Source organism: Ambystoma mexicanum, chromosome 9 (assembly GCF_040938575.1).
Source record: "Ambystoma mexicanum isolate Mex_15411 chromosome 9, UKY_AmexF1_1, whole genome shotgun sequence".
NCBI lineage: Eukaryota > Metazoa > Chordata > Amphibia > Caudata > Ambystomatidae > Ambystoma > Ambystoma mexicanum.
Window position 1 is genome coordinate 494,379,960 of NC_090931.1, and position 26,328 is coordinate 494,406,287.

General features: G+C 49.6%; 1 protein-coding gene across 9 annotated transcripts in view; it reads right to left on the minus strand.

The window, feature by feature from the left end:
• KIAA0753 (KIAA0753 ortholog) overlaps window positions 1–26,328 on the minus strand; it is a 1,822,630-nt gene that overhangs the window by 1,751,860 nt on the left and 44,442 nt on the right. For 8 of the 9 annotated variants that reach the window (XM_069615058.1, XM_069615057.1, XM_069615051.1 and 5 more), the window contains one exon: window positions 6,729–6,803. The gene's annotated coding sequence lies outside the window, so the exon portion shown is untranslated. Of the gene's footprint in view, window positions 1–6,049; window positions 6,069–6,728; window positions 6,804–26,328 lie in introns of all 9 variants that reach the window. The other variant, XM_069615055.1, reaches the window with a different exon arrangement.

Below are 26,328 nucleotides of genomic sequence, written 5' to 3' on the forward strand. Positions count from 1 at the left end.
TTCTTGGCAAATAATTCAAACAGCTCGCCCGGCTGTTGAAGAGTTTGGTTGGTTTTGAGGCCTGCTGAAGGGAACTCAGCTTGTGGTTTAGGCCTTCGCTTTAAATTGTGGAGTCAGAGTTCTAAGTTCTGGTCTCTGTCTAGCTGGAGTCAGTCTAGGTCTCTGGAGTTCTGGATGTGAATTCGTCCGTCAGCATGCTCCCCAGAAAATGGGAATCGAGTGTCTCTACCTGTCCCAGCAGTCTCTTTATGTGTTTAGAAAGTGGGTGGGTCGGCTAATTCTGCATGCCCAACCCTCTCAACTTATCATTGGCCAGTTCCTCCTCTCTTCCTTGATTGGGGAGCTGGGTTGTGTGTCATCTTTATGGCTTACAGAAAGACACTCCCCTTGTCAATGTGCACACAAATCTATTTCTGATCCAAATACATATTTCCCAGATACACAATTTGTTGAAATTACATGTACATATTACAGATTCCTTATGGTCCATGCTTGTCCGACTCTGATCTTCCTGGGGGCTTGCATTAAAAAAATGACAACTTAATTTCCTTTTTAATTGGTTTACCAATGTTAAATCAGTATCAAAAATTACACCAATGTACACACATTCCAGTAATTTACTAGGTTTCTAGCATAAACCCGGTGTCTGTAATATCAATAAATAGCAGGGTTTCGCCTCAGAACATGGTACAAAGTTGAATCAAGTCTTGAATTGTGGGTACATTTCTTGGATTAAGGTTCTCCAAATTACACATTTTTGTGAGCTTAATACAATATTTTAGAAGCATTTAACTTAAACATATATTTGCTGCAATAGGAATCCACACTCAAGTCTGGCCCGCCCCTCGAAGCTGGGTGGGTCAGCTCACATGTCCCTGCTCCCAGGCAGAGCTCCGTTTACAGTCCACATCCAAAATTAACATACTCCATTCAAGGGAGAGAGTCTATTGTGTGGTGTCCGGCAGGCTGAAAGGAAAACCCCTCCTTCCCAATCACCAGGGTCATGTGATATCCTGGGCTGTTGTGTGGGTCTCTGGGGTGAGAAGGTTTGCCAGCCTCTTGGCCTGTTAATTGAATCAGATTGTCTCTGTGAACAGAAGGTGGTTAAGAATTTTAATTAACCAACAGGCTTTGAAGTCCCAGTTAGGCTGGATCCTCTTGCACTCCTGAGATACAGTCCTACTGTCAGAGTTTAGACCGCTAGCGCCGGTTTGTGGACAAAGCTGGTACTGCACCCATTTTTGGGATCTGTCTTGAATTAATGCATTTCAATAGAGTGGTCTTTTGCTTGATAGTATAGGATCCTTGCTTAACATTGTTTTGATGGCATCCTTACATTAGAGTGGTGATGTGGAACCCCCCACAAGAAGGTTGTATCTTTAGAGTGGTCTTGTGCCCATGATTTTAGAAACGTTTTGACATCAATAAAAACGGATTTTGAACAGAACCACCTTTCTTTGCACTGGTGGGTGGCAGATTAGGTGACCATTTTGGTGTGCGCAAACTGCGCAGTTCTCCTGGATTCTGGCGTGAATGTGGACGGCAACAGCTCATCCCCACATCTACCCAGTCTATTGATTTAGTTTGTTCTGGGATAGAATAATGGGCGGCGACAGCTCATCCCCATATCTACCCAGTCTATTGATTCAACATGGGTCAAAACCCTTGACAGTATAGAATACCTTCCCCCATCCCCAACCCATCCACCACCTTACCCTGACCCTCAACACGGTTACCCTAACTTCCCCCTACCTATCCAAACCGCAGACCCAACCCTCTTTCCCTGGTGGCCTGTGGTTACTCAAAGCCTCCCAGACACCAAGACCCAACCCAACGGGGAGGCAGGTGTTCGTGCTACCTCCGCACGAGACTAAGGGAATCTGACACCAACTCAGCCCTGATGTACTGGAGCTGTTGGGAAGGTGTCAGATGAGACTTCTTGAAATTGAGGGAGAAGCCCAGCTTGTGGAGGGAGCGGCAGGTGAGACTGAGGTGATCCACTGCTTGCTCAGGAGAATGCACATGGATCAGGCAGTCATCCAGGTAGGGGGTAGACGTGAACCCCCCCACACCCTCTTCTCCTGAGATATACGCTGCCACCACCACCATTAGCTTGAAGACCCTCGGGCGGAGGTCAATCCGAATGGCAGGACCCAAAGGTACGAGTTGCCAGCTGCAAACCGCAGGTACTTCCTGTGCTTGGGATGAATCGGCACCACACGAAAGTAAGCATCCTGTAGGTCCAGAGACACCAACCAATCCTGAAGTTGAAGGGCCTGGAGGACTGGAGAAAGAGTGACCATCTTGAACTTGTCCTTCCTGAGAAGTTTGTTCAACCAACGCAAATCCGATATGGTCTCAATCCCCAGTCTTTCTTCGGAATCAAAAAAGTATGGGAATACCATCCCTTGTTCCCCTCCGCTGCAGGCACCAGTTCTAGCACCTTTCTCTAGCAGGGTCAAGATTACCTGCACAAGAAGCGGATCTGGAAGCTTCAAAGAGATTCCCCAGTGGATGGGCGTGAGGCCGCTGTAGCAAGGGAAGGCAGTAGCCGTGGGCTATTGTATCCAGAATCCACGCATCTGAAATAATAGCTCGCCATTCTTCGAGATGCTGATACAGTCTGCCCCCAAAGGCAGAACGATGGGACATGGCCTCATAGCTGTTTTGGAGCAGCTGCGGCAGCGCCTGAAGGCAAAGAGGCAGCTGCCTGTGCTACTTTGGCACCTCCATTTCCCCGACCACCACGGGTACTTCTACGCTGACCCCTTTTGTCTGGCAGCCCCTCTCGTTCTACCAAAGGACGAGTAGTAACGAAAAGAACCTCCCCTCCACTGCTGTCCTCTAGGACGAAAAGGCAGAGGTTGACGCACAGCTGGCTTAAAGATTTCGCTGCAGCCTTTGAGGTCTGCAACCTCTCAAGGCTCTGGTCAGCCTTGCTGCCAAACAAATGCTGCCCATCAAAGGGCATGTTCAAGACAGGCTTGCACATCCGGAGCAAAACCAGACTTCCGCAACCACGCAAATCTGCGTATAAAGGTGCTTGCAGCCATGGAGCGGCTAACACTGTTGGCCATGTCCAAACCCGACTGAAGGGATTCACACATTGCATCCTTGCATCTTGCACGAGAGCAAGATACCTACCCCCTTCTTCCCCGTCAGGAATATGCTTAGCCGCAAGAGAAACAATTCCACAGTGTGTGTGAAAATCTTGCCAAGGCACAAGTGGAGTTGGCCGATTTCAGCGCCATACTCGCCGCAGAAAACACCTTGCATGCCCAACCATCTAAGCGTTTGATGTCCCCATCAGGAGGGATGGTAAGGTACACCGCCTGCCTTGAAGTGGCCGTGGCCGCCTGGACCACCAAACTCTTGGGAGTGGGGTGAGATGAAGGGTAGCTGGGGTCGCTACCGGAAGGGCAATATTTTTTAGTTAACTATTTGTTAACTGCCGGAAGAGATTCTGGGGTCTGCCAAGCAGCAGCCACCCTTTTCTGCAAGGTCAAATGAAAAGGTAACACAAGATCAGAGGACGGACCTTGATCCAAAATATCCATCAAGTCAACCTGAACAAAAGCTTCAGGAGGAGTGGACCAACCAAGATATTCCCTGACCCTAGCCATCAGTCTCCTAGGACAACTCAGCATGGGGCCCAGGCTCAGGCCTGCCAAACTCCACCTCAGGAGAAGTGTCTAAGCCACTGGCATCATGAAGAGATTGCCTCAACTCTTCCGATTGACGATTCCCAGAAAAGACAGCAGCCACATCAGGCTCAAAATCTAAAATCGGACCTCTCCTCCTCATCAATGTCATCCAGAGGGAAGTAGAAGTCCTTTCTCGGGACAGCCGAGAGTCTGGAGTCCTTAACAAGCCTTACAGACTTAGAAGTAGCCTTCCTTGGAGGATCCACAGTACCAGGGATCTCTCACGGCAAATCCCGGCCAAAAGGCCCGGAAGGCGATGATGGCTTCAGCATCGAGAGCGCCGACTGCTTTGGCGTCAACAATGGCACTGAGGGCTGGTACAAAGGCAAAGCTTCGACGTCTGTATCCAACGGACACGGCACCGACGGAGGCGCTGCAGACCTCGAGCCCTTAGCAGGTTTCTGCGGTCTTGCTGGGGACAAGGACTGAGACCTGGAAGCACATCTCTTGTGACCATCCTGAGCCTTGTCTGAACGGGACCTCGAAGGTTCCCGATGAGGATCGCGCCGAGGACCGGAGTCCGAAGGCGCACAAGCCACGAATCAAGACCGTTCTTTGCCGGCTTCATCAGAAGGCACAGACGGAACTGTGCCCTGGGATTGGAAAATCGCCAGCACCTGCTCCCTGAAGGCAGCCCATTCCTCCGGAGTCGAGGACTTTGGTGGACAAGCCACTTTCCTCACGGCTCCATCCTCTGAGGAGGACGGGGAAGGCGACCGGTGACAGCACTTCCTAGAATGCAGAGACGAGGACGAATGGCGGGAACCACTCCAGGACCGGGACCGCCAGGACTCCTTCCGACAGAGTCACCCCTCGAATCATCGGTGGACATCCCCTTAGACTTAGATTTACGGGACTTACTTGGTTTAGAACCCCTACCTACCTGTAGCTTCCCCTTACACTCCCACAAGGCCTTAGCAGTCAGCGGCTGGCATTTGGAACAGTCGTCTGGGTCGTGACTTTTGCCCAAGCACCACAAACCAATGCAATGCGGGTCGGTAATCGACATCTTAGATTTGCAGTCCCGGCTAGTCTTTGAGCCAGACCGCAGAGTCGGAGGGGTTGAAGAAGAATACATTTTCATGAGGAATACACGCGGCGTGCCGAGTCTCTGAAGCAAACACGTGCAGAAAAAACAGAACTAAGGGTACGGGTGCCGTGCGTCCCATTTATAACATCCGGTGATGTCGCCCTCGAGGGAGGCCTTCGAGGGACATCGACCTGACACAGGACACCCTCGGCCGAAAAGTACACAGCTGTGGACATTACATATCAAAGATGTGGAATACGTTGGAGGACCCAATACATTCGAAATGGCATATCTACGATACCAGTAAATTGAACAGGAAGAATATATGTTCTCCAAATGCATCCTTCCTTGGTCTTATGGCTAGTACTCCAAATAATGTTTTTTTCATAGTTTGGTTATACCAGAGTTTTACACCATAGCAAGATCTTGTCCCATTAGAGCGTGGAGCACAAGAGGCTATTTACTTACTGAAAGGCCCAGCAGGATTTGCAGGCTTCCAGGGGTGCACGTACATTGCCATGGTTCAGTTTTTAAGAATCTTCTTATGCACTAGGGGATTCTGCCATTGCCCAGAACAAAGTGATTGTCCTCTTGAAGCAGTGTTATAAAAACTAGCAAACTGGGGACCATATCGCTTATTCTAGATCCAATGGTCTCTTTTATAATATCTTGGTCTGTAAGGAATCACCAGATTTTAAAGCTCATCTGGATCCTACAAAGCCTCCTTATACAAGGTCATTATATACTAAGTTCAGGTTGGATACCTTACCCATCGCAGCATGTACAGCCTGCTTTAGAGGTTGCAATATTGGAACAGATCTCCAATACACAACTAAAAATGAGGACCGAATAACACATGCAGGCTGAACGGCCTGAAGGGGCGCTTGGACACTAGTAATGGGTGTGGTGTGCTGCAGTAGTAGTCAGTGTAGGTCCTACCCTTGACCTAAAGTAATGAAGCCAACTATCACAAATGAACTAGTGAACTGCGCTCACCCCCATTTATATTAATCAATAAGTAACCCGTTATAGACTAAATAGACAATTCACAAACTAAAGTTACAGATGTTCCCCCCACCTCCCTGATTTATAAGAATAGTTCCTGTAGATGGACAGCAACCTAGCAGTGATTAAATACAATGTTTTGTTTGTCTGCAACTAGAATTTTATTTTCTTATTCTGCTCAATGCCGACATGTTTCGACCAATGGTATTTCTCAAGGCTGATAAATGAACTATTTTCTTCATGTAGTATCAAATTCACCTGAATGTAGAACACATGTTATACAATTGCATACAAAAACTATTATACATACCATGGTCACAGTTGGGAAACTGGCAAAAAAGTAAAAAGACATTAGGAAAATCAAAATACATGGTTGTATGTCCTTCCTAAATTAAAGAGATGCATTCATCACAAGCTGTCTTCCATCATCAGCAGATATAAATCAGCTCAAAATCATCTAGAAAATATTCGGTGAAGCACCCAAAAATAATATTCAATTCCAGAAATATACTAGTTAGGTTTACTGGAGCTAAAACCCTTATTGCACTGATGCATTGTGTCAATTATCCCCAACAATTGGCGAAGTTAAACATTTTTGTATTATATTGTCCCTTAATTGTACTACGCGCCAACTGAATTGTTGGTTCTGTGTATTAGTCCAAATGGATACCCAACAATGCACCTAATGATTAAATTAATATGGATGAACTCTCTGATTAGAGTATGTTATGTGAATCAAAATAAACAACATCATGTTATAGCCTTAGTGCATCACGCCTCGTACTCTTCCTTTAATTATTGGAATATATAGTAGTCCACTTACCCATTGAGCACAATGTGCAAATTTCATTGAGTGACTATGGGTAACTGAACTACTTTCATAGTTTCTTCATAATAACTGCAAAATGTGACATCAAAATATTCATGAAGGAATGTCCAATTTAAATATCGTTTATCAAATACTGATACATCTATTCCCGTAGACTTACCACTGGGTAATACGGTTTATGTATGGATACTCTAAAGTTGAATGGTGGATGTCCTCTTCATACCAAAACTTGTTACTGCAAATAGAAAAAAAAAAGTACTCACCACCTAATGCCAAAAAATAAACTCGTCAGATATACTGCTTCAAATACTGAATTCCAGTTTTTTAGCGTCTCAAGAGAGAGTAAAAACAAATACGACATATTTCGCAACCAACTGGTTGCTTGCTCACGTATAACACACCAAGTGCACAAAACAAGTTTAAGAAGGAAGTGGAAAAGGAAGTCAGACATGCAAAAATTGTGGTACCAGTGGACGTGGTCCAGCGGCCATTAGGAAAAGGTTAACGGCAAGTCTCTGAAAGCTTATATGCAAGCAAACGTATACATGTGCACAGTGCACCTTGACTACAGTTAGGTTGATATAGATCTTAAAGGCCTCAACTCCTCGAACCCAAGGACTGCATCCACTTGATCTATTAGGACAGAGTATTCATGGTAGAAATGTATTAATGAAGGCTGTTTCGTTCCAAAGAAAGTGAATAATCCTGATAAGCACTGAAAAGACCCAGCACTGCGTGCATGCACGCAACTGAAGCAAGTTACACAATGGAAAAGCAAAAAGAGAAAGAGTTGGAGTTTTGACTCCAACAGCAAAGATCCACTGCATATTAATTCACCACTGCATCAATAGAATCAGTAAAGATGGTAATGAAATTACAACACCGTCCGTTTCATGTCAAATGTTAAAGGTATTTGTACCGCGCACCGTCACCAACGGAATTGGTCCCCAGGCGCTCTGGCGGATCTGTAAGCGATAAGGTGGGATGGGTTAGTAAGGTGAAGAGGGAGTAGGATAGTGAGAGGAGTGGTGTTCTGTTGGCAGTTTCAGCTTGGTATACACCAGATACTGAGCTTTGGTGCATGTATTGGATCGGTGTCAGTCCGCGTGTGCTGTTGCTCCGGCTTATGTGTTGTTGCAGTGTTGTGAAGTGCGTGCGGCTTGTGGTGCGAGAGATGTTTGTGTGAGTTTTTGAGTGATATAAGTATGCAGAGTTTGAGGTTATATTGGTTAGTGGTTTACGGTTACCTGACCTTTAGCATTCTAACATTCACAGCTCTCTCCAAGTATGGCACTTGTTGGCCTTCACAGTCTTATCTAGAAGCGGCGCAGGCCAATGTTCAGAGTTCTATCTACGTGTGGGCATGCTAACATTCACAATCTTATATAGGAGCGGCGCAGGCTGGTGTTCAGAATTCTATCCAAGTGTGGACATGCTAATATTTACAATTCCATCTAGATGCGACTTAGGCTAATTCACAAATCTAAGTGTGGACATGCTAATATTTACAATCCCATCTAGATGAGACTCAGGCTAATGTTCACAATTCTATCCGAGTGTGGACATGCTAATATTTACAATTCCATCTAGATGCGACTCAGGCTAATGTTCACAAATCTGAGTGTGGACATGCTAATATTTACAATTCTATCTAAGTGTGGACATGCCAATATTCACAATTCCATCTAGATGCGACACAGGCTAATGTTCACAAATCTATCTGATCGTGGACATGCTAATATTCACAATTCCATCTAGATGCGACTCAGGCTAATGTTCACAAATCTATCCAAGTGTGGACTTACTAATATTATGGCACTCTATGTCATTGGGAGGTAAGATAGAGTGGCAGTGGTTTTCTGGAGTAGAGTAATTGCTCCACTCCCCACCCATGCCACACTCACAGTTTTTGTTGGTGTCTGTTGACTGCTAGCTTCACTGGCTTCCCCTGCTGACAACGGCAGACACATCTTGGAGCTGCTAATGTAGGAGCCGCCCTTGGCCTTGGGGTCCTTAGCCGCAGGGGCTGCCGGGCAGAGGGTTGCCCTGGGATGGGTGGTGATAGGGGGTGGGGGGGGGGGCAGAATTAGCCTATCAGTGTGCTGGGGAGGTTTGGGAGGCGGAATTGGGCTGGGGGAGGAGAAGCATACTGGAGCACAGTGCGCGCGAAAAAGCCATTGCAACACTTTTTTGCTATTGTTTGTTTCATTAACAATCAAGTAACACAACTGCCTAAAACCAGATTGCATTTGATGGAATCCATACAGAAAGTATATATAAACGAAAAGCTGTAATGTGCTTGCCTTGACAGAGACTGGACAGCCAAATGCCCAAGCAAATGGGTATGGTAAATGCAGGAAAGACCCTTTAAACTGTGCAATGTTGAAAGTGCCTTTATAAAAACTAAGAACAAAATGGGCAGTCAAGCATATACATTTGTCCCTTCATAAGATAAAATGCATGATTGAATATTGCTACTTAGCCGTACCTAATAAGGTGACCCTCCAGCTGACCTACAACTAAAAGTACATAGGGCCTGAAGTGAGCCCGAAGTGGGCAGTAACATTTGGGGGGTAATTCATAGAATTCAGCGCAGAAGTAGCGCAGGTGGGCAGCGCAGAGAGGGAGCGTGCGCCAGCCGTGTGCGCCAAACAGCATTCTGGCGCACTGCGTATTCATGGATTTCCCAAGCCATTTGCAGCTGTGGCGCAGCGAACATCCAGCAGTGCCAGTATCGCCCCCAAGAACGCCCCTTTGTGCAAGAAAAAGCCATAGAAATCCCCAATATTGCGCAAAGGGCTGCGCTAACCCGGGACCAGCTTACAGGCCCCCCTACACTGTAATCGCGTGAAAAACTACGTGTAACCCGCTCGCGGCAGCTAAAACGCGTGAAAAACTCCCTGCACCCCCCCTTGAATACGCGTACCCCGCCTGCGCCAGGCAAATTGCGTGGAAAAAGTCCACCATGGTGTGGGCTGCCTGCGGGTCATGGTCAGGTGTGATGGGCTGCCTGCGGGTCATGGTCAGGGGTGTAGGGGGGGCATGGTCAGGGTATAAGGGAGGGGGGGCGCCTGTGGTGTGGGATGCCTGCAGGCAGTGCATGTGGCTCCTCACCACACTGGTGCGTGAATTTGGGGGTACGCGAGTGAGCTGTCCACGTGATTTGGCAGTGTGGGCCCTCCCGGGTGTGCACTCCTCCCTCATGCCCCACAGGCAGCCCACACCACAGGGACCACCCTACACCCCTGGGCATGCCCCGCAGGCAGCACACACACACACACACACACACATACACACCACAGGGGACCACCCTACACCCCCCAACCATGCCCCGCAGGCAGCCCACATGGCAGCAGGCACTTGTGAGCACCAACTCATTGACCCCCACCAGTGACTGGCACCTGCCAGCAAGCCCCGACTCCCCCCACCACATCTCCATTGACAGCAACCTGCCAGCTGTCCCCCCCCCCAACCCAACGTGCTGTCAGATAAGTGTCCCATGTCAGAAATGCCAACCCAAATCCCACCCCATGCCGCAGCACCCCAGTCCAAACACACAAACACATTGTACCCACTCCCCAGTAAAAGCACCAGGCCTTTACCTTCAATAAAGCAGACGCATGCACCCAAAGACATGTCCAACAGAGCCACACAATGGTGACCCATGACAGAGGCAATGGACAGGGACACATGCACAAAACTAATGAGTAGACCACACCAATAATGAAGATTCATGAAATGTATTAAAAAAGATAACAAAATCAAAACCACACATGCAAATGAACAAATTATCAAAGTATTTTTTTTAATTACATTTATAAAATTGAAGAATACATTAAAACAGTTTAGTATCATTACATATTAATCAGCAGTTTCGCTTGCAACGCCCTCCCTCTCCCAATATGTCCTTGTAGTGTTTAAGCAGGGCGTCAAATGCGGCCCATCTGCTTCGTCCGTGGTGGTATCTTCTCTCCTTGATTTGAACAATGGCACCGTGAGGGCCACCCATAGTTGCAGATCTTGGCTGTTGTCTAGCTTTTGTTCCCGCAGTGCATTTTCCCATGCCCCCGTTTCTGCCGTCACCCACTTTTGGAGATCTCTCCACCACAGTTCAAAAATGGGGCTCTTGGCGTTTTTCCACCCCATGGTGGAATAACATGGCGCCTCTTTGCTAATATGTACATCAGATCTTTTAGCTTGGTCAGTGGTTTATTCTTTTGACTTTTTCGATATCTGCCCAATATGCATGATAACTGGGTCAGTATGTCCAAGTCTATGCCCGCCTCGGTTGCTCTTGCAGCGATCTGTGTCCAAAAGGATTACTCGGCACCCCCAAAACATGCGAGTCATTCCTGCAGTTGATGCTTTAAATTTAGGGCATTCCTTAGGTCCTGCCCCCTTGAACTTAGAAAGCACTTCCGGTGTGAGTTATGCTCTATTGGTGATGTAAAACTGTGTCAACTGCAATCTGGCGTTTCTGGAGACATTTTTATGTTAGTGGGTTATGGTTTCCCATGACGTGTCCTCGAATTCCATACATTCAACAGATCCCCCAATGTGGCTACTCCGCATGGCACCCACCTCGTTCTTATGTCCGTGTGACCCCAGCGTCTGCCCACCATGGTTTCCGCTATGGGGATCTGGGGAGAGATTGGGTCAGTTGTTTTCGTGATCTTGTAGACTCGTTTCCAAATCTGTATCCTAGATTCATCAAGTAGGGGCAGCTTCGTGTTGTGCTTTCCAGGGGCCCAGAGTACATCCCTAAGGAGCATTTTTGGGTTGGCTGGTTGTGAAGTCTAATATTCGTAGGGATCTTGTCTGTCATCCATTTCACAACATATCGCAATTGACCTGCCAAGTTTTACAGTTCAAAATTGGGGATTTTCACGCCTCCTTTTTCGTAGGGTCTCTGTAGGACTTTTAGTGCGACTCTATGCCTTCCGCCCTGCCATAGGAATTGTCTACAGAGCTTATCTAGGTCTCTAAAGAACAGAGGGGGGGGGAAGTTGAATGGTACATTGCGAAAGCAGTGCAATAGCCAGGGTAATGCCACCATTTTGAGAAGTCCAGTTCTTCCCACCACCGACAGTGGTAGTTTACTCCAGAAGTCCATTGATTTTTGTAGGCCCTCTCTGGCTCCCACTGTGTTCAAGAAGTGTTCTATTTTGGGGTTACAGTGGATGGTAATTCCCAAATATGTGAATGAAGTGGTTTTCCACTAGAGGGCCATGGCAGGGAGATTCTCGATTCTATCCTCTCCTAAGGCAGCCAGGGGAAAGAGGCATGATTTCTCTTTATCAATATGGATCCCCATATATCTGTAGAACCCGTCTAGTGTCTCCAATATATATGGTAGTATGTGTTCGCGGTTATTCAGGTACAGTACAGTGTAATCTGCATACATGGACACTAAATGGGCCACACCGTCTATTACTATGCCCCCATCCCCATAAACCTGTCATAAGTATGCAGCTACTGGTTCGGAGGCGAGGATGTATAGCATGGGGGAGAGTGGGTATCCCTGTCGTGTGCCCCTGTGTAGCTGCCATTTGTCAGAGTATGCTTTGCCTGTGCGCACCCTTGCCATCGGGCCCGTGTATATGAATTTGGTCCATCTTAAGAAGGCGGGTCCAATCCCAATCCCCCCCCCCCCCGTCGAAGGCCTTAGTGGCGTCCAAGGACGCCACTGCGCATTTATCAGGGGGTAGGTGAGGGGAGGTTTAAAATGAGTATTCTTTGTTCTTTGGGTGCCGTTCCCTCCACAGGTCTTTAAGCTTGAATTGTTGTATCAGTGCGGCTAATATCCTAGCAGGTGGGGGATGGACGGCTGTGTTTGTGGTCTGATCTATCTCTGCAGGGATCCATGGTGCAGTTATGATCTCCGCCCCATATCAGGGTGCCATCTCTAAATGGACTCAGCCGTTTGTATAGTGAGCAGAAGAAAACTGGCGTCGTGGTTGGTAGCGTAAGTGTTGATTAAACAGACTTCCCTATCCTCAATTGATCCATGTATTAAGGCCAACCTTCCTTCATCATCAGTTTTAATGGTGGTGGCTTTAAGAGGAATGTTCGGGTCGACCCATATCAGGAGCCCCCCGGCATAAGTGGAGTATGTGGAGCCTATCACTGTACCTCCCCAAGTTCTGGCAATTGCTGCCTGCTTACATGCATCCAGGTGGGTTTCTTGTAGTAGGGCGATTCCAATCTTATTCTGCCTGATATGTGCATCGATTCAGCATTGCTTGACATAATTGTTCATTCCTCCGACGTTCCACTTCACTATTCTGATCTTATCTGCCATATTGTTTGAAAACCTAAGTGTACTTGTGTGTGACGCATCCAGTGGCGTCTGGATCTGACAGTTCACAAAGCCCCGAGTGGTCTTGCCTTTTATCCCATTGTCCCCCACCCTTTTTTTTACTAACTCCCATTAACTCTCCCCCAACTTTAAACTCCCCTGTAACAAAACTTGTTCAGCGGGGTTCTCCCCCCTCCCCCGTTAAGACCAAACAGTTTCCGCTCCATTCGACCCTGTTCTGGTGTCCTGGTGCCCTATGGGCGGGTTAACTATACCCAATAGTTTCTGGGGGCAGAAGGAGTCTGCTGTTTGCTCTCTCAGCAGGAGCAGTCCATCTACGGCGTGGCTCCTATGCATAATCGATCCTGCTGTGCATAAAGTGTAGGTTCCGTCTCTTGTGTGGCCATGGTCTGAATCTTACGGTAATTGAACTTGTATTACCCAAGCCCTATCCTGGCCGTCCTTAGCGTGTGCTGTGTACTTTTGCCTCTAGGTCTTGGATCTGTTCGCTGTCCATCCATTCTCGGGCTTCAGCAGGCGACTCGAAGAGAAGCGCCCGGTTATTGTGCAGTACCTTTAATTTTGCCGGATACTGGAGCATGCATCGTAGTCCTGCCTTTTTTTTTTTTAATCTTGCCTTTGTGTAGATATACTGGGCTCTCTTCATTTGAACTTGAAAAGATGTAATCGGGATATATAGCAACTTTCGCAGAGTCTTTGTATCCGGCCCCCTGTTCTTGAAAAGGCCAAAATTGTTTCCCATACCTATAATTGAGCACTTTAGCCATTACTGGTCTAGGTGGAGCACCAGGCGGTGGCCGTTTGGTGAGTGATCGGTGGGCTCTCTCTATAGTGAAACCTTGTGAGAGTTTCTACGCTCCGATAGCCTGGATCAGCAGATTCTCATTATTCTCATTATAATTGGTGGGATCGGTTCCTTCAATTCCCTCGGGCAGGCCTAAAATTCTTATGTTATTTCAGCATGCTCGCCCTTCAGCTTCTTCAGCCCCGTCTTCCAGATGTTTCACTTTTTGAGCTAATTCCTCAACATCTTTCGTGAGCTGTGCCTTTGCCTCTGCGTTCTCCCGGACCTGGGCTTCGAGTAAGTCTGTCCTCCCAGCGATAGTAGACATCTTGTCGCAGTAGGCCCAAGTCTATGGCCACTGCGTCTATTTTGTTCTCCAATTTAGTCTGGAGCGTCTTGATGACCTCCAAGATCTGTGAATTGCCCAGCTCTGCCATGGTTCCAGGAGTTCTAGGCAGTTCCCCTGCGGTACTTTTATTGGTGACCTCCAGTCTTGTTGGTCCACTGGCCGCAAACGTTTCCATGGTTGTCTGCTTGTGTTTGGCTTTCCCTCCCTTTGAGGGCATTACACCGGGGAAGGGCTTCTTCAGACTTCTTGGAAGGGCTTTTGTTACTTATAGGTGCCACACTGTCAGAGGGCAACGTCCCCCTCCACGGGTGCTGTTACAGATGAGGCGCTGAGCGGCATCACCTCGATAGCTCTGGGTTGCAGGGTATCATCCCTGTGTCACCTCCAGTCTGCGCAGTGTCCGCACTGTGAATGTCTATCGTGAACTAGAAGCCCTCTGAGGTGTTGACATGCGACCCGCTTCTCCACCACTGTGCCACCAAGCGGTAGCGGCGTGTGCCGTGACAGGCCGTGTCCAAAGTGCTGAGCTGTCTCAGGTCCTGCAGACCATGCGGTCGGCTACAGGTCAACCAAGTGGTGGATAGGTCTCCTGTTCATGTGTTCCAGCTCTTGGCACAGGGCTGATACGGCTTGGAGCTTTTAGTATGCTTTATTTTAATTCCTTCCCCTTTCTTAAATTTCAGGGAGGTCCTCCTGGGCCCCGAGAAGACCCTGCTCAGCAAGAGCCGCGAAGGTCCGGGAGCTCCCAGACTCTAGTTACGCTTGCCTTCGATGTCGAGGGAACACATCGCTCTGAGCAAGGTGGGGACTTGGTGCCGGCCGCCCGTGTCCCCCAGGTTGAATTGTGGGACGGGCTGCACCGGCAATGGCCTCAGTCCACACGCCGCCCCCCCCCCACACACACACACACACCCCGGCAGCCGTGCACACCAACATAATCTGCTGCCAAGAGGCCCCTAATGGAGGCCGCCGTCACCCCCCTGCAGCACGGGCGCCAAGGTCTCTGCACCCACCTGGTTATGCTGGGACCTGTGGGAGGCGGGGTGCTTGCTGTGCGCCAAGGGCAAAGCGGTGTAACAGCCAGGTTGAGTTCCCCCCCTCCGGCTAGCCCCTCACCTTGTCTTTGCAGCTCGGGTAGGTATTCTCTGTGTGCACCTTGCAGTTCTACGTCTCTCGCCCCCACCGGCCTTCTGCAGTTTAAGTGGCCCAGCACCTCTGCAGCTCTTCCCCCAGGGCCAGGCAGCCCCCCCCCCCCGCCTCGTCCACTGGGCACAGCTATCTTTCGGCACACTCACTCCGCCGCAGGCGCTGACCGCGGCAGCGGGACCGCAGCTCTCCTCCCGCCAGTCCCCTGTTCGCGATCCCTTCACAGGGTTCCAGGGTCACGAGTGTCAGGTATTCCGGTATGGAGCTCCCGCTTCCTCTCCACCGCTACAGCAGTCCCAGGTTCGCCTTTGTGTGTTGATTGCGTCACAGCTCGCAATCCGTCTCCCTGCATGTGCAGGCTTGCCGGCTCCCTACGCTTCATACCTGATCGGTCACTGCAGCACTACGCTGGTTCTTTGTGCCGCGGCTGCCATTTTCTGCCCCTCGCCACGGGACAACGTATCACGGTGCAACTCGCCAAATCGAGTGCTCAGGGCAGCGAAACTTGGTCCGGAGCCGCTTCAAGCCCCCACCAATGGCATCGCTGTTAGACTTGTTGGTCGTTAATATTGCATACTTTGACAGCTTATCTTGGTCACATATGCAGAGCTCGCAGAGAGTGCGTCCTTCTTACATGGCGGTTAGCCACGCCCCCTCCAACAAATTATCTAAGTAATACCAAAAAGAAAAGAGAATCCAAGGAAAAATAACAATCCAAGAAATGAAAACTGTAAAGTCGTCCATCGCCAAAGACCATTAAAATAAATCCATAACCAGTACTCCATGGGCTAAAACTAAAAGAAAGTATGTACAGGTCCGGAACTATTCAAAGTAAGTCACAAGGGTCCATGATACCAAAAATAAAGGAAGCTATCTAAAATCCTATCAAAAACAGAACTATATACAAAAAGGAGGAGCAAAGTCTGTGGACTCCAAATCATAAATAAAAAGTAAGGAAACCTATGCCTAAATAACTATGTACAAAGGCGGGGGCTAGTCCGACGGCTCACTTCTTGGTGTTCCGGACTAGGGCATCATGGAACTCCTAGTCGGTGGGCCTGTTCCCTGGCCTCGAGCTCTCGCACGGATGTTGCCATGGACTCCTCGAAGACCCTGCGAGTTGCCACGAGGCTCTTAGCCCGCTTCAACAGCCGGTGCATGGAGTTCTCCGCCCTGACCATCGTGAGCCGTGCCCTCTCCGCCCGCCGCATCGATTTGCTGGCCCAACCGCTGCCACACGGAAGACACTTCCAGTCCTAGGTCCTCCTACCACTCGGCCGATGCCTGCCCCAGGGATCTTGTTGACCCCGAGTGAGGACGCCTCCAACGCAGAGCCGGCTGCTGCCTCAATGCCAAATTCCTCTGCCACCACGACGGCCTCCGGGCTGATTGAATCCCCCGGCGCCGTCGTGCACGTGCCCTACTTGCTGATGCCTGCACATACTTCATTTGCTGGGGTCCAGTTGGTGGCGTGACCCCCCTGCTGGACAACCACCCCTCTACACCCGGGTCCCCCCCCCACCCCCGACTGTGGCAGGAATTTGCTCTCTACCAGCCTGGCCGCGGTCTCTGGGGCAGTTCCACAGGGGTCCCAGGTGATACATGGGCAGGAAGACGGCACGGAGGACTGGCGCATAGGGGGTGCAGTTGAGGAGGGGGTGGTTGCAAGAGCGTCCAGCACATGATGAACCCTGCGCCAGTGACCTGTCCTATCAGGTCAAGGCGGCCAAGCAGGTATTCAAAATGACATGCACTGTCCTGCCTAGAACCATGCACGTCATCCCGAATACCACGCGTGCGCAACGCCATACCGACTAGGACAGGCTTCACATGGTCACGGATTGCCACGTCCGCAGGGAGAGGACGGCCAGTTGATGTAGACGCATCCCCTACCTGCGAACGGGCCTAGACAGAGGCATCCCTGCTAGTGCAGGATGATGCAGTCACAGGATCAGGGACAGGATTACACACAGACCTCTGCGGCGACCTGTGCTGCCTCCTGCCCCTGGACTGCACCAGTGGAACCACCCCCTCCAGGCCCCATGCGTGGAGCCGATACGGCCTCCTGCTCAACCACATCCCCCACCAACCTGGATAACTCGGTGCCATCTTCCTCAGTACGCCCCTGTGGGGGCTCAGCTGCCCATTCTGCTGCTGAGGAGTCCACCTCCAATCTTGGCCTCTCGGACCTCCCCTCGGCAGCTGCGACCATGGACGCGGCACCAGACTCCTCACTCCCAGAAGATATTCGAACCTGGGAGGGGAGCTGGGCCTTGCCAATCCGGCTGGCAGTGGTATCCCTGTCGCTGGACTCCACAGCACCGTCTCCGCCCTCTTCAGTCGACGTTGCAGACAGGGAGAGGCAGAAGACAGGCATCATGTCACCGTAAAATGGTCTGCTACACACATGACAGTTGCACATGAGTGTCAGTCATCACATATGGCATCACACTCCCCAACACTCATGTCATTTCAAACCACACGCATGCACAAATAAACTGGGATGGTGTAGCAGGCATCAGCATCCATACACACAACTGCATGAACATCCAAAGGTTGGCATGACGTCACAAGCAACATGGGGAGTGCCGATCATATGCACACACGCCACCGGACAGACATCTGTACATCTCCACCACCCGTCACAGTGCAATCATTGGCAACTATGTCACATCTGCCAATCAGGTACCCAGATGTCCGATACACATGCATCCATGGCATCTCACAGTCACACACATGCCAAACAGACACATGCACATGAAGGTGGGACCAGCATCCACGCGTCACACCCAAACCATGGCATAGTACATACACAGAAATACAAACATGGGCATCTCCACATGCAGTTGGGCATCATGCATTGGAACACATACACCATTGCTGTGCATCACACATGACTGGACTCACATGCAGCACGGCCATGTCCCCCCACACACACACACACACACACACACACACACACACACACACACACACACACACACACACACACACACACACACACCCATCCATGGCAATGTCAGACATATGTCCAAGCTGCACACTCCTGCCACACCTCAACATGCACTGTGTGGAATGGGACAGCCCAGACACTCACCGCTCGACTCCAGACGGGTCTGCCTCTCTAGGACCTGGTGGTGAAGCACTGGGTTGATGCCTTCCAGGACCCTCATCTGGTCGATGGTAAGTTGGACCTTGCGCCCCCCTGCATGCAAGAGGCGCCGGGCCTTCATGAGGGTCCTGGACCGGAAGTCCTCCCAGCGCTTCTGGATGTGTTTCAAGTTGCAGGTTGCCACCCCCTCCTAGTTGATGGCAACCGCGTTGTCCGACCAGCTCCTCTTCCGTCTATCCTTGTCGGTGCACGGTCTGAAGAGGGCATCATAATGCCCCAGGACTTGCTCCACCAGGATGCCAACTTCTGTGGCTGAGAAGCTGACAGCCCTCTGCCTCTCTGGATGGGGGTTGCCAGTGGTCTCTGAAGTTGTTTGCCCCGACATGGCAACCCCCGGTGCAGGTGTGAGTGGGTAACTGGGTCCTGGGCCGTGGAGCGATTGACCAGCAGTCGGGAGTCTTCTGTTCCAGCAGGGGTGGCCGCAGCAACTGGACCCCTGCAGATGGCTGATGTGCAGGCACCAAATAGCAGGGCACGTGGGCAGCAGGCAGCAGCAGATCGCTGTGGTCGCGTGGCCAGATTGATGCAGAGTGAATCCGCACGTGAAAATCAGCATGTTTGCGTGAAAATCGAGGAAAGGCCCCTAGCATGTAGGTGACGTGGCACGCATAGGCGTTGCCATGCGCAGAGGTTAAAGGTCCGCGTAGGACGCCATTTTCTTGTACGTGCTTTTTGTGGTGAGCGAGCATGTGATTCTTGTGGGTTGACACGCGATTACTTCACAACAGTTGCAGTGCGTACTCCTTGTTTACTGCGGTAGAGCTCAATTCTTCTTTTGGCGGGGGTGTTGCCAACGCGCACTTTTTTTCCGGTCACTTTTGTTAGGAAAGATTTCGTAATTGTAAGTAATTTTCCTTCCATGTGGCAACCCCTAAACGTTTTGCTGTTGTTTTTCACCTTGTGCTTGACTTTGCCAGAGAAGTGCAGCCTTCTGCCGCACTCCTCTGGGCTTTCGCTCCTTTTCTTACGGGGAAACTGACATGCCCTTAAGACAGTCAGTACCGGGGAACGCTGTTTCCCGTAGTTTCTTTAATCATGTTGCGGCTTTAGTGCAACATGACACAAGAGGGCACTGTAAGCTAAGTTACAGCTCTCTTGGGTCTCTAGCCTTCTACAGGCCCTAGATACTCTTTTAGGATGGTATTTGATCGGTGCAAGTCATTCAGGGACTGGAATGGTGGCAGCGATCGTTTTGTTTATTTTGAGCTCCTTTTGGCGTTCTGAGCATGTTTTTCGCACTGAACCCAAAATGGTGGCCTGGCTCCCAAAATGGCCAGACCACGAGGCTCCTTTGTCCTGTCCACTGACCGTCTTGCTCCCTTCACCTTCCCCAGGTCGGGCGACCCGGGGCCTTCCTTATTTGGGCATGTACTTTCCCTCGAAACGTGGTTGCTTTCGCGGGCTTCTACATGTCGTTTGTGTGCCTCCAGGGTGTGGGCTGGGATGTCTGGTCCCAATACACATCCTGGGTGCCAGAGAGTCTGGGGTGGTGTGAATGCCTGGGACCACCGTGGTCCGTGATTGGTCCACGTATGGTATGTGTGTTGATGTGCGGATCTCCCATTGGCTCCCCTCCGTTTTGGCGCGAAGGGAACCGTGGATAAGAGGGAGCTGGAAACACCACTACCATGTCGATCTCCTGAGTTCTCACGAACGAAGGAATACAGGAGCCAAGTATCCTGCAACCAAGAGGCTGGACCGAGGAATCGCTGGTGACCCGCTGAAGGAATCCTCCTTTGCACTGCTGTCGTCCTGTGAAACCCTTTCCTCCTTGGATCGAACCAGAAGGCCTGTACTGGTGCTTCGACCTTTGGAATAGCAGGAACAGCTATTCCCGGCGACTTCATCATCTCCTGCCAAGTAAGCCTTCGGAAGTGTCTCTGGGCCATCCAGTTGACTGACCAGCTTACAAGGGAGTCCTGCTCTGTAACCGCCGCTAGGTTGTGTTGTATTTCGAGTCCATGTCACTCTCCCACGCTTCGTACACTTGGCGTTCCCAAGTCTGAAGGGAGGAGTGTACATTTGGCTCGAATCCACACGGCCGCTCCGTTGTCCTGCTGCGGCAACAAACTGTGCTGGTTTCGTCGATTGGGACGTCTTTTTGCTCTACACGACTACGAGGCGTTCCCTGCTCTTCTGAACCTGCCAGCTGCTGAAACTAACGTGGAGAAGCCTGGGTCTGCTTGCTTCGGGGACCGGTGAGTAGTTTAGCTAGGATCTGGTCGCCCTCCTGCAGTATCCCATTGCTTTTCCCTGCTGTGTAAAAACAGCACCCTTTTGGCCGTACTCGCGCTCTGCTTCTGCCCGCTGTGGAGGCTGCGCTTGAGTTGCGGAACCTGTTCTCCTTCTGCTGTGCACTAACCCGAACTGCCTGACTTCCTCCGAAGAGCTTCCCCTTTTGCCCGTTGGCACCGGCATGGCAGGTACTTTGAGCACAAGGCTCCACTCTTCGCAGGGCTCGGACTTCCATCTAGTTAGGTGCCTCTGAAGGCGAACTGAGTCTAAAGCGTTATCGCACTGCCTGTTTTCCTTTCCTTTCAGGTGGACTACATATTTCGTGCTTTAAACGCTTGCGACTGTGTATTTGTATATATATTGTGTTGATATGGTATGTGTTGGCTTAGTATTGTGATATTGTGATTTTCTCGCTACGGTCATTATTTTAAAGGCCTTAAAATAAATGTGTATCTATTTTTGATATAACAACTGTTTGGAGTAGTTTGTAAGCGCTCTTGCTTTGTGTGCTCACTGCGGGCTTTCAGTCACCCTCACCCCTCTTGAGACCTAGTCTTGACCGCCGCGATCGCTACCTTGATTGGTCTGGCTTGTCCAGAGGTTACCCTGTTCCAAGTAATTAGGTTGGCCTTCTGAACTTCTGCGCCACCAGGACAGAGTTCAGAAATCCGTCTTAACAACTTTCCAGGCAGACAGTCACGCACTTATTTTTCCACTGTGGTTGGCCCTGTGTGTCACGTACCCATTCAGAGGTCATTGTAGCCTGCATGTACCACGCATATGCATTTGTTTGTGTTTCTGGGTGCCACAGAGTACTGCGGGTCCTTCATTACACGCGCGTGGGCTACCGAGGGGTCCCGTGCAGGTTTGTTTTTGGGGTGCCTGAGCGTTGCGTGACCCGTCATTTTCCCCCAGGGGTCACAGCCAGCCTTGCAGGAGCACAGGGGTACCTATTCCATCTAGTACCTTGCCCCTCTCCCCCCAATTGCCCAGGACAATTGTTTTCTGCACCTCCCATTCGCACAAGTACATCAGTGCCATGGTTGGGAGGCGACCAAGGGGTAAGGGAGGCAAAGGTGGCTGACCTCCAAGAGGTGTCCGTGGTAGGGGACCTGGCCAGGATGAGCAAGGTGGCAGTGGTGGGTAACGTGGGCAGGGTGGCCCAAGAGGGCAGTGCGTCCAGGACCATTCAGGGACACCTATGCCCCCCGCCCCTTCCCCAGTGGGTCAGGGAGATGCAGCTGACACCATCTCAGCTCAGGCCCTGCTAGGCTGGCCCAGATTGGTCACCGAAAAGGCACGGGATGACTCACAGGCCAACTTCCATGTTACAAAGTCCAAGCCACGTGTGGCAGTGAAAGTTGCTGTCACAAGGCCACGTGGATCTGGGGCAGCAATGTCATCTGCTGCCCCAAGTAGCCAGGGTGATGAGGCTGCAGGGGCAGCTGCAGCTCACTCCACCCCAGCTCTGAGTCATTCAGCCGGGACAGTGTTGGTCCCGGCCCCTTACACCAAGGCAGTTGTGCCGCTTGGTCTTGGCAACAGCACCCAGAAGCCAATGCCTGCATTGAGACCTTTGGTCATCGTGCCATTGCCTGCTTCCAGTGGCCAGTCCACCTGCGTTTCAGCCCCTACAGACCGGAGCGGCGTACGCCACTCAGGGTCGGCACCACCTCTAGAGGAAGAAGCATGCTCTTGCGGAACAGGCTGGGACCCCAGACACGGCTCGTCCCTCCGGCACGTCAAGGAAGCAGAGTTTCAATAGTGTGGAACAAGACGCACTTGTGGGCTACGTGTCGGAACAGGGCCACGATATGATGGTGACGGCAGGGTGCAAGACTACGGCTGCTCACCGTAGGGTCCACTGGCAGTGCATAGCGGACCACTTTAGTTCCTTGGGATTTGTGAAGCGCACTACTGATGATTGCTCAAAGCGTTGGAATGACCTCAAACGCCGAGCAAAACCAAGCTAGCTTCTAATTACACCTCTACTCTGGTGACTGGCAGCGAGTCACCTCCATAGGAGGATGAACTCACAGAACATGAGGCAATCGCTGGTGGGTTCATCGCAGAGGATCTGATCCAAGGCGTGGGAGACCTACCAGATCTTGAGACAATGTCCGATGAGTGCCCAGACCATGTGCATGTTGCTTGGGTGAGGTGTTCTGATTGAGTGCCAGGTCAGGCTGTGTAATCATAACTGCCATATGTGACCCATGTAGTGCCTCCAAGTCATCCCCCGCCCTTGGGTTTGGAGTTTACTGTATCCCTACTGACCACTGCGAACACTTTGCACATGATGACTGCACTTGCCCTTAAAATGTCAATCTGCCACATTAGTTTTGCATCTTTAGTCTGCCTGGTTGATGGAATCATTTGCATTAATAACACAGATGTGTGTGCCTTTATGCCTGAAAATCACCATACTTCAGACAGACAGGGATTTTCTGAGGCTGATTCTGAGGTTGCAGAAAGGAAAGGTAGGAAAAAAATGTTAAACAGGTTCTCAGGGCATGCAAGTATACTTAAATCTTCCAATGAAATCTAGGACAAAAGCATTCCCAGCAATAACAGTCTAAACACAATTTATCACCTCTGAGGGATAGAAAATATCAAAGTCAATGGACTAAAAGTCTGCAGAGAGCCAGGACAGTCAATGTCAATTGCAGCACAATATATGCAGCCGAGGGACCTCGTAGTTACTAAAAGGCTTGCATAAAGTTAGAGACTTTCGTAGAAAATCACTGTAGTATCACAAGCTGTTACACTTGAGGAGAGCAGAGTTGAAATAAAAAATAGCCACAGCAAGTCTCAAATGAGAAGAGCAATGCTAAAGACACTAAGATAAGTACCCCTAGTCTGAACAGTACCTCTGTTTTGAAGAGTGGTCCAGCTGGATTCGGTCATGTTGCAGCGATGCAGATCCTGGGTTCCTGAGCCTCAGTCGTGGGGGCAAGAGGGAGGACATCTGGACTCCTCCTGTAACACAATGTGGAGGTAGTCGGCAGCTACCGGCTCTTTTCGGATAAGCGGCACTTCGTGGTTTCGGCATGTGGTAAACAGCACCACAGCGGATCTTGGATACTGTTTGGGCTTCATTCCCTTCTTGAGTCCTGCACTCTGGTGAGGGGACTCAAGCTCTGGTCGTCGTCCTTCTGGAGGGATTTGGGGAGACTCCCGGAGGTTCTGGCCAGATGGCAGACAATGCATATGACTACAGATTTCTCAGTTCCTGCAGCAGCAAAGTACAGTCAAATAGCAGGGTGGCTGTCCAATCAGTATAGGGTGCATTCAGGCATAACACAAAGGACGGGGAGTTTCAGGAACCTCCCGCTCTACCTGCCCTTCCAGACACTGGAGCCAGAAGCAGGTCAGATTTCAGTACTGAAACCCGCCAAAGGCAAAACAGACAAAGGGGTCAAACCTCACAAATCGAAAAGGCAAAAAAAGAAGATGGGGGCCATTTTGATAAAATGGTCACCCATGGGTGCTATAGTGCAGCCGAGGATTCAGCCTGCGGCAGAAAAGCACAATGGTAGGAAAATTAAACCACTGCCACTAGCCATTTAAAGTAGGGAGGGCAACATAAAAAAATATATTGGGCTACTAAGTAACCCCCTAGAACTCCACATAAGACGGTGTGCTGGACCCACAAAGAGAAAAGTAAAGTCAATTTCACTTTACTATTCTTGGGAACAGCAGTTCACATAAGAAAGAAAAAAAATAATTAAAACAAAATAAAGATGCATTTAAACCTTATGCGAAATCTAAATGAGTTCTCTGCGACACTGCACTGAAGGTGCAGTGTGTCACCACACAAAACATGGATGCCTATGGAGTTTGCCAGACTCCAAAACAAAGGAAACACATAATCCAAAATCAGGTCAAAACAGATGAGTGAGGTAAAGTTTTGTGGGGGCTCTAATACAATAGCAGGGATTTGATTTGCTAGGATTTTGTCCCTAGCTTCTGTGATTTTTCCTTCAAAAGCTAGTGATATAGGAGCACAGTCTTGATCCGTGATTAATACAGGGAGCTCAGAGGTTTTGGGCTTTCCCCAACGACTTAAGGATGCTAAAGAGTTTGCTTTAAGCATTTGTAGATTACTCTGTGCGTTGTAATAGATTTTCTTGGTGTACACAATGAGTGTTCTGTAAGAATTGTCCAATCTTTTCCATTCCTGCCTGGAGGTATCAGAAGGATGATTAATCCAGAATAGTTCTAGCGCCCTTTTTCCTGCAGTTCTGGTGTAAACCAGCTTTGGTGTCTGAGGTTCTCTGACTGTTTTAGTTTGTATGGGGACTATATAATCAAGCATTTTTGTAAACGTGTTAGTGAAAATAAAATCAGGCATTTAACATTATCTGTAGGCTGAGAATTAGCACTGATGGATTCAAGTCTATCCTGAATATCCGAGGAGCTCACCTTCTTGAAGTTACGGCCTTTGAGTAATTTCAGTGAATTTATGGGCTTGACAATTGGTATTGGAGGTGCAGGGTAAAACGAATCATACAATGGTCCGACCTGATGCAGGACGATGTCAATATCTTCTGTTTTGATGTGCCTTGTAGCCACCCAATCCAAATGGGAGAATACCCAAAAGTGGGATTGTTGTTTAATTTGAAATCCACTGTTAGTACAGCTTCTAGAAGTATTGCTTCCTTGTCATCTAATTCTCCTTTCCATTGATTGAGATCGCCCAGAAAAAGAACAGAAGAGTTTGGGCTGCTAATGGTATTTAGTAAGCCCAGGATCTCTTCGTTAAAAGCAGGCATGTTGCAGGGAGGACGATATACAAATACCATGTTTAAACAGTGGTGATGAGATGGAGTCATTTTAAGTTGGAGAAGCTCGCATTCAGTGCAAGAAATAGTGGCAGGGAATAGGCCCAACGTGGATCTGGCTATGATGGCCACCCCCCTCTATACGGTCTGCACTGTGGAATGAGTAACCTGGGCAGAGGCTTCTCAGATGGAAGGTCCACTGGTATCTTGTATCTAGGTCTCCGTTACACAGAGGATGTCCATTTTACTATGTGTTATGTAATCATTAAACTCACATGCATGTTTTACCAGGGAGTGAGTAGTAATGATTTTAAGTGCATTAGGACATGCCTCCTTCAGTGTCTGTGATGCAGTAATGCGTTGCTGTAAAGTATTTCCAGGGAGTGACAACACTATGTAGTCTGGGGTATTGAGAGTGATAACACTATGTGGTCAGGGGCACACGTGTTTGGAACAAGCATAAGTTCCACCAGTGTTCCCTCTTGTATTAGGGAGTCCCTAAGTATTGGATTTAGCTCCTCATGTAGGGAGGTAGAGGGTGGGGATGGGGGGGCGGGAGTGGTGGGAACCCAATACTGCTTTCTCTACTTTGTTGGCCATGCGTTTATCTAGAATAGTCCGAGTCGGTCTATGAGTGCCAGTCTGTTTAGTCGGAGTATCTTCAGGGATAGCGATTCCCGTCTAAAAAAGCCCATCGTGTTATGCTTACTGCAATAGTTGGAGAAGGAAGTCGTAGAGCAGGAGACAACCTTGTAGTCGAGTAACAGCGAAGACCGGCTAGGCCCAGAAGCGCCTGACATTTCTTTAAGAGCTGGCTGGGGGATCTGGGAAGTGTTTTCCTGAAGTCAGAGCAAGATCTGCTAGCAATATTAAAAAAGAACTGATCAGACCCGAATCGAGAGTGCTTTCTCTCGCAGTTGTCATACAGTTCAAAACTTACAGTTAAGAAATGTGATGCGCACACTTTACTT